General features: G+C 33.2%; 1 long non-coding RNA gene across 1 annotated transcript; it reads left to right on the top strand.

The window, feature by feature from the left end:
• The first annotated feature begins 1,125 nt into the window (after positions 1 to 1,125).
• Positions 1,126 to 2,760, top strand: LOC136219994 (uncharacterized). The gene is made up of 3 exons (XR_010684362.1): positions 1,126 to 1,367; positions 1,458 to 1,520; positions 2,056 to 2,760. It is a non-coding gene; the product is annotated as an uncharacterized lncRNA (long non-coding RNA).
• The last annotated feature ends 5,887 nt before the right edge of the window (positions 2,761 to 8,647 follow it).

Raw genomic sequence — 8,647 nt, 5'->3', positions numbered from 1 at the left:
CAAAATAATTATCATTAAGATGAATTTGTGACTAATTCTTACGAACATTAGAAAAGTATTGATTGTAATAGTTTATAGAATAATATATTGATGTTGCTTCCATTTTAACATAGATTATAATTCTTTTGTATCGTAGATATAATATTTAATTTTAATTGTAGTTTAATTCAATTTTTGTTTAACCTACATTGTAATTATTTTGTATCGTAAATATAATATTTAATTTTAATTATAGTTTAATTCAATTTTTGGTTTTTTTATTATATTCTAATATATTTCTTAATTAATCTGCTATTTTATTATTATTGTTTCACAGAATATTTGGAATATGAAAATGTATTAAAATTCCTAAAAAGTACAAATCATTGAATTTTGTAAAAATAAATAAATCATTCATCTTTAGTTAAAATTCTATAAAAAAAAGTAGTCAATTATTTTTAAAATTAATTTAATTTGAATTATCATTAAAAAAATATATATTAATTTCAAATATACATAATATAAATTTTTTTCATAGCATGATATAAAATTATTTAAAAGTAAATATGTCAATTTATTTATTTATCTAAATTATATAAAAGTTTCATATCCCGTGCATCGCACGGGTTTTCGACTAGTATTTATATAGATATAATACACCATAAAATTGAATAATTGAATCTTGTAGTCAAATTTTAATTAATTAATCTTCAAAATTTTTTTAATGACTTTTGATTCTAAAAAGGCTCAATACATATGCATCCCTCTGAACTTGTCTATTTTTTTCATTTTACCCCCTAAATTTAAGGGACAACCTATTGACATCCTAAACTTTCAAAAAGCCACTAAATTTACCCCTCATTTCTGACATGGCGCTTGGATTATTGCAGCTTTGTATTTTGACAGGCCAGCGCCACGTCAGAGAGAAAAGGTAAATTGGGTAGCTTTTTAGAAGTTTAGGAGATTAATAGGTTGTCTCTTAAGTTTAGGGGGTAAAATGAAAAAAATGGAAAAGTTCGGAGATTGGGTATGTCTTAAGCCTTCTAAAAAGCTATACTATAATTTTCCTTGATTTACAGGGAGATGTACGGTTGAGATTTAATTAAAAATAGGAAGTGCTTTTCAGATTAGGGGTTTCAACCCTAATTCATTTGTGCGGCTCCGCCTCTCAAACTTTTCTCCCTTTTCTTTACTTATCTCTCTTTCACGAGCAGCGAACCTAATTAATTTGTGAGCCTCCACAGGTCAGCAGTCAGGCCTCTCTTTTTCTCAATTGTAGTCTTCAACACTCCTCAAATGGCACCCATTTTCGTATCATTTTCTTTAACGCAAACCATGAATGACCACGACAGGTTCTTTTCTCTGATCCGATTTCGTTTCAAGTAAAGGTAAGGATCTTTCTTTTGTCTACGTTTTTTTCCTATTTCCGTTTCGTTTTTCTTTTCGGATCTAACAGTTGCGATCTTCTTTTTGCTTAGGATCCGATGCTCTTTTTTCAGTATTGCTTTACTATGATCCATTCCTTGGAGCTTTTAGATCCGGTGAGATTTTCTGATTTTCAAAACGGGAAATTTATAGAAAAATGATACACTAAATGTTAGATTATTTCAATTTAGGTTAATTGGTTAGATTTTTTCATTAATTTGTTTTGTATCCTTTTGATTTCTATATGTAATATGGTCTCTGGTGTTTATTAATTAATGCTTGCTATAGATTAGCAAGTTTCGTGTTTTATTGTGTGTAAACTTAATTGGAACACGAGTAAATGCTTCTCATTCCATTCACTGAAACAATTTTCTTTTATTTTGTATATTTTTCTTGTGCACACAATTTCCAGATATGATGAAGTTCAGTTTGGGTATTTTTCATTTATTTGTTTCTGTTTCTATTTTTATTCATATAGATTTGACTAGATATATCCTTTACTTTTTAAGTGGTAGATGTTGAAGACTATTACGGTCTAAATTGAATAAAGAATTATATGGATATTTTAGCTATTGAGATGAATTTCTCATTTTTCTTACTTCGATTTTGTGTTTTGATTTTTCTCTTACTTTGATCTTGCAACTGCATCAGGCAGACCTGTCCCATTAGTGATTCTTAGACTTCCTCTGATCCGATTATGCATCTGCCATTGCCATTGATCAGGTATTTTTCTAATTTATTTGGAACCGATTAGGATTTGCTATTGGAATTCTTGGGCATTGTTAATGTTACTGCCGAGTTGATCTATATCGCCCTCACCAGGCCAGCTAGTTTCTGATATAGAAACCTTGATACTGGGGTAACCGAGTTTTGTCATGGCGTGAATAAGTGAGTCGAGCATTTGATCAAGCGTGTTTGTGTAGAATAAGTGGAGTTGGCAGGATTGGAATCATATAGCTTCACTCTTTCTGCATCTATAGATTTCAGAACTTGAAAAGATTGATATGGAGTTGGCAGGTTGTTTCCTAGATGCACATACTATTTTGCTTGAAATTTCTGCATCTTTTAAGGCAAAGAAAAATGAGCAAGTTAATGGAGAAAATCAATGTAACAAGAAATGCATATGACTTAGAGAATATAAGTAGGAGAATACCAGCTAGAAAGCTTCATATATGGATATGGGAAGCCTTATGCACCATTAATTTCCTTTTTCATCTTTCTGCAACTTATCTACTTTGTCTATCTTTACATATAATTTTTTTTTTATTTATCTAGTCACTTTCATCCTTCCAATATATAGTTTTTTTTAATGTACTAAAAAGATTCGGATTTATTTAAGGTTATGCTTTTTCTGGATTTTTATTTGATGATAATAATCTTTACTTAGTGTCCGTTTGATTTAGAAAAGAGAGTATGTTTCAATTTGACTTTAAAATTATTGGAAAAGCTTAATTTTAACTTAATTGGATAGATGCCTCCTTCCAAGAATCTATGTTTATTCGTGGGAGTGAGTTTTGTGAAGATTCCATTATTAAAGCAGAGACATTGATCATGATTTTAAAAACACATAAATGTTCTAATACTCAGAAGAAATTCTTCACTATCTCTATCATCTTTATCATTATCTTATTTATTCGTTTTTACTTTAAAATAGGAATGCATGAGTTGTTGCTAAAAAATCATTTTTACTTTGATTAACTTATTTATTCGTTTTCTTTTCACGTTTTTTACTTTGTAAAGGGACGTTATATGTAATATATCATGACAGTATGAAACAAATCTATGCGAGTCTAAGTGTTTTGAAGAGGTGCCGCGAAATGTTTTTTGGTATGCATGGTACACATTTTGGAGGCTAATTTTGTATAGGATTCAAGAGCCTTTTAGATTATTAGAATATTATACAATTAGTTAATCTAATTTTGTAATTGTATGATCTTATAGTTTAATTTATTTATATTAATATCTTTTAGTTTCAATTATATTCTTATTTAATGTATATATATGAATTATAAAATGAATATTCATCATTTTGTATTTAAAAAACATATAACATTATACTGTGACGGAATTCTATAGAAATTGCTTTAGTGACAGAATAAAGATTCTGACTTTTATCTTTGTCTATAAAGTTCGTCATAATTTTGTGACAGAAAAACATCAGTGAATAACGTAAAGAAGTCCGAATGTTTATTTCCGTCTCCATTGTTGATAGAATTTTACACCAGTCCGGCAGGAAATTTCGTCATAGAAAACGCAACTGAAATTTGCGTCGAACGATATAACCAGGTTTCATTCCGTCTTAAATTCCGTCACAAAGGTGATTTGGATGGAATCATGCGATTTCTGACGGAAATTTAGACAATTTTCTAGTAGTGATGCAAGCACTTGCCACAATATAAACAGACAAAAAAAAAAATATAAAGTTTGTGTTTAATTTGTTTTTTTTCCTTTTGTTTAGAAGATATATGTTTGATTCATGCTACTGTGAAAGCTATGGAAGCTAAACTGGGCATCACGAGATGGAAGAAGTCTTTCGAAAGACTTTCCGCTTTGTCCATACAATACGCGATCAACAAATGCAGAAGAAATGAGGACGTGTTTGCCTTGCTTGGAGATGGAATCAAGTATGGAGGGAAAATGATGAAATGAGCTCTTGGCGTCACTAGTGCCAAGAAATGTCAGTTCATAGGTCCAAAAAGACTAGATAAACGCATGAAGGTGGGTTTTTATGTTTATAGTCCAGTGGTGGAACTAAGCCCCGATTTGCCGCCATAAATTTGTATAAAATAAATCGCATAAACTTAAAGTGATCTATGCTTATAAAATTCAATCAAATGTTTATGGTTATAAGTCTTTTTTTCAGAAATTCAAGAGATAGGTAGATTACTTTGATGAACTCCGGCCAGAAGAGTTTGAAGGTGAAAATGGTATTGATTTCTGATTAATGATCTCACAAGAAATGGTCCATTTGTAGGAAATTTTCATGTGAATTCAAGTTATCTGAAAGATGGAGAACAAAGCATATACCACTTTGAGAATGAGGATGATAGAAATGTTATATATTATGGTGTTGTCATTGTGGAATATAATAAGAGATTGAGGTATTGGAAATACTTAAACAACTACGGGAGAGGATGGGGAGAGGATGAATTCGGCCGATTGAGTTTTGATGTTTTAGCCTATGTAGCAACTCCCATCATCTAAGATCCTCCAGAGTAATTTTTTGTTATTCTCCATTTGTGACTTGTGACTTGTTTGTTGAAAGTCTATATGAAAACATGGCTAAAGTATCGAAACTCAATCGGTCGAATCCATCATTTTCTCATCCTCTCCCATAGTTGTTTAAGTATTTCCAATACCTCAATCTTTTATTATATTCCGTAATGACAACACCATGATATATAGTGTTTCTATCATCCTCATTCTCATAATGGTACATTCTTCGTTCTCCATCTTTCAGATAACTCGATGTCACATTGAAATTTTTCACAAATGGGCCATTTCTTGTGAGATCATTAATTAGAAGATTAATACCTTCAAACTCTTTTGGTTAGAGTTCACCAAAATAATCTACCTTATATCTCTTGAATTTCTGAAAAAACAACATATAAACATTTGATAGAACTTTATAAGCATAGATCACTTTAGGTTCAGGCGATTTATTTTATACAAATTTATGGCGGCAAATCGGGGCTTAGTTTCGCCACTGGACCATAAACAAAGAAACTCACCTTTTTGCATTTATCTAGTCTTTTTGGACCTATGAACCGACATTTTTTGGCACTAGTGACGCCAAGAGCTTCTTTCATCCTTTTCCCTCCATACTTGATTCCATCTCCAAGCAAGGCAAACACTTCCTCATTTCTTCTGCATATGTTGATCGCGTGTTGTATGGACAACCTCGCGATACTCAGTCTAGCTTCCATAGCCTTCACAACTACATGAATCAAGCAGGTATCTTCTAGACAAAAGGAAAAAACAAATTAAACTCGAAGACTATATATTTTTTTTTGTCTGTTTATGATATGGCAAGTGTTTCCATCGCCCCCACTGTAGATCAATCCCTCAAATTAAACAGAAGCCAAATAGAAGAAAAAATACTAACGTACTCCTTACATTTCTGAAAATGGAAGAGCTGCGTGTTTCTTCAACCTTCTAAAATGCATATCGACTCTGTCTATCTCTTTCTTTGCGATATTGATAACTCCATTCTCCATTTCCTTTTCTCGTAAATGGAGATCTACGGAGGAGTATTTGTTTATGATTCTTATTACTCTGGTTCATCACATACTGTGTGAAGTAAGCCATCAGAAAACTAAGAGAGAAGAAATAAGAGACTTAACACAAAGGTATTGTTAGATAGTAATCAAAAGGAATAATGGATAAATGCATGTCAATTTCTAGATATTGTTAGAAAAACTTTAATTTACTGTAATACCCTAATGCATATCAATTTAGTGCAACAGGATTGAGGGCATAATGGGAAAATGAATATATTTTTGTAGTACACATCTTTCTTGCCGTGTACTATATAAAATTTACAGTATCCCACCGCACCCATATTTCTTATTTTCTAAATATACCATCTGCCGTGTCCACACGTGAGTTGGTGCTTCACAGGTAATATCTAGTCATCTATATATGCTTTCCGTTTGTTGGTTGTGATCTTTGTATGTCTGTTATGTCTTGATTCAAGACTTGAAATGTTGTAGTTCATTTTGATGAGCTATGTTTTGCTAGTGTACATTCATTTTGGACTATGGACTAAAAATCGAACATGAACTATCAAAATTATAAAATCATTTTGGGAAATTTCTTTGACACTGTTTGATAGCTCGGTCTTTCATTTGGTCCATAATTTTTTATAAATGTAATTATATGTTCATGTATTTTTATAGGGTGTGTTGAAGTGGTCCGCTGTGTTAGAGGCGAAGAAGTAGCAAGCTAGGAGGCGATATCTGAACGGGTGGCCAAAATTTAGGGATGGCAACGGGTACTATATTCGTGGGTACTCGGCACTATCCAATCCTAATGGGACTACTTGTACCCTATATGTATGAGAATACCTTTAGGGTACCTGATACCCATCATACATTTTTTATATATTAATAAATATCATTGTTTTTTAGATGTAAGACATGAAATTTGAATCCTAACCTTTTGTTTTTCAACTATTGAGTGATACCACTAATCTAATTCATTCTTATCAATTAAGGTTCAATTTATTCAATTTTTAGATATATGATTTATTAAATTTATATTTTATTAAATTTGTAATATTTTTTGTTTTATCTATTGATTCTTAATGGGTAAGGATAGCCGCGAATTAAATGGGATGGGTATGGGATGTAAAAAAATATACCTGTTAGGGTAATGGAACGAGTACGGATAATTAAAAAATAAAAGGGTAAGGGTTTGGGATTGTCATTACCCGCGGATATCCTACCTGTTGCCATCCCTATTTGGTTTCTTTAAATGATTAGCTGTAAACTATGTTCCCTGATTTGGAGTTTTTCTTATCCTGCAGGTAAGGTTAGAGGGACAAACAGATTTTTGCTGGATTGTGAACGGCCACATGTGTGTCTAGGAGTGCAACCGAGACCGAACTGGGGCAGGCTCGGCTCGGCTTGAGAAGTTCGAAGATCGGGTTCGAGCTCGGCTCGAGTTTGATATAGGTTCGGCTCAAGCTCGATATAGGTTTGACTCAAGCTTGAAGCTCGTCGGAGTGGCTCGTGTTGGTCCCGTGTAACGTGACAAGATTAGTTCCAAGGGGGGGATAAGAACTATTCAAAAAATTTGTCCGTTAAGGCTGACTTCTTTTCTTTAAGAAAAGGTTTACACGACAGTGCTGAGTAGTTTAAGACACAAGCTTAGTCAACTGGTGACTAAGTCTGTTTCTTTTCTTGAGTCAGGAGATAGCACTTGAGTCTATTCCTGAACTCAGCTTCTCAATGCACTTAACTCAGCATGAATTCGTTACTTAGTCAGTTTTATAGCAAACAATATATAAATGAGTTAAGTGTTAGAAACATGTTACTCAGCAGACATATCCTGGTTCGGCCTCTCCGTCTACGTCCAGTCCCCGGAACTCGTTCCGAGCTTTTTGAATCCTCTACTGAGCTCTTTAAAGGTAGAGCACGAAACCTTTTACAACAAAAGCTGAGTATACAAGAGTACCTTCCTCTATTCCTCTACTCACTCCTATTACTACCGCTGAGTACTATAACCGAGTACTCAGCTTCTCTTTTCTATACTTCTAGAAATGATAAGTGTTTGTCCTAAACAACAATTGCTAAGACATGTTAGATGAATAAAATCACTCTAGACTTTTACAAAAGATTGGAGTTGGTGTAAGATTTGCTTTGCTTTTCTCACAGAACTTCAAGTATCAATTTGGTCAGCGTTTCGACTTGATTGAAGATCTGCATCGAATGAAGCATTTGAGTGGCCTATTTATAGTGACACTTGAGGCACCAATGATTTCGAATTTCGAAATAACCGTTGGAGTAAAACGGCTTCCTGTCGCTTTTACTCAGTACGTGCTCAGCGTCCTCGGCCAATCATATTCTTGTATCTTCTGTCTTCGCCAGTACTCAGTAACTTTTCGTCAGATGAAACAAAATGTTCCCACATTTATGGCAAAGTCTTCCAGACAGCTTCCTGCGCCTTCTGAGCTTTACCCAAAGTAGAAATACTTTGTCTCCAGGTTTATTCTGTTCTGCCGCTGACTTGTACTTCTTGTCGTTCAACTCAGTAGCTTCATTTTGAAGCTATTGGTAGAAGGCTTATCGATCCTTCTTGTTACTGGGTTTATGTCTCACTCAGTACGACGGCGTTTTGAGTCTACTCGGACCGTGAGGCTTTGACTCTCTTTTATGGGCCTTGGGTCCATTTAGCTAATTGGCTTATTAATCAAATAACTCAACATTGAACAAACACATTAGTATGAATAAATCAAAGCATTTAAATTTAATGTGTTGGAATATTTTTATCATTCACATAAATAATTTTGTCAAATCAAAATCATGTGGAAAGGTGTTTCAACAAACTCCTCCATTTTGATCTTGTCAAAAATATTCAATAAGGAACTCAGTGTTGAGCTCCCCCATGATGATTGACCTATTCTTAACTTCTTAAGATTCTCCCCCGTAAGGGTTGAGCCGCTGACTTAGTTTTACGTTAAACATTTTAAGGTTTAATCAAGTAAGTCTAAAGTCAGTGTTCAGAGTTAGGTCAGTTCTTG

The sequence above is a fragment of the Euphorbia lathyris genome, chromosome 1 (genome assembly GCF_963576675.1).
Source record: "Euphorbia lathyris chromosome 1, ddEupLath1.1, whole genome shotgun sequence".
Lineage (NCBI taxonomy): Eukaryota > Viridiplantae > Streptophyta > Magnoliopsida > Malpighiales > Euphorbiaceae > Euphorbia > Euphorbia lathyris.
The sequence above is the reverse complement of the archived record's forward strand: the minus strand, read 5'-3'. Positions and strand labels throughout refer to the sequence as shown.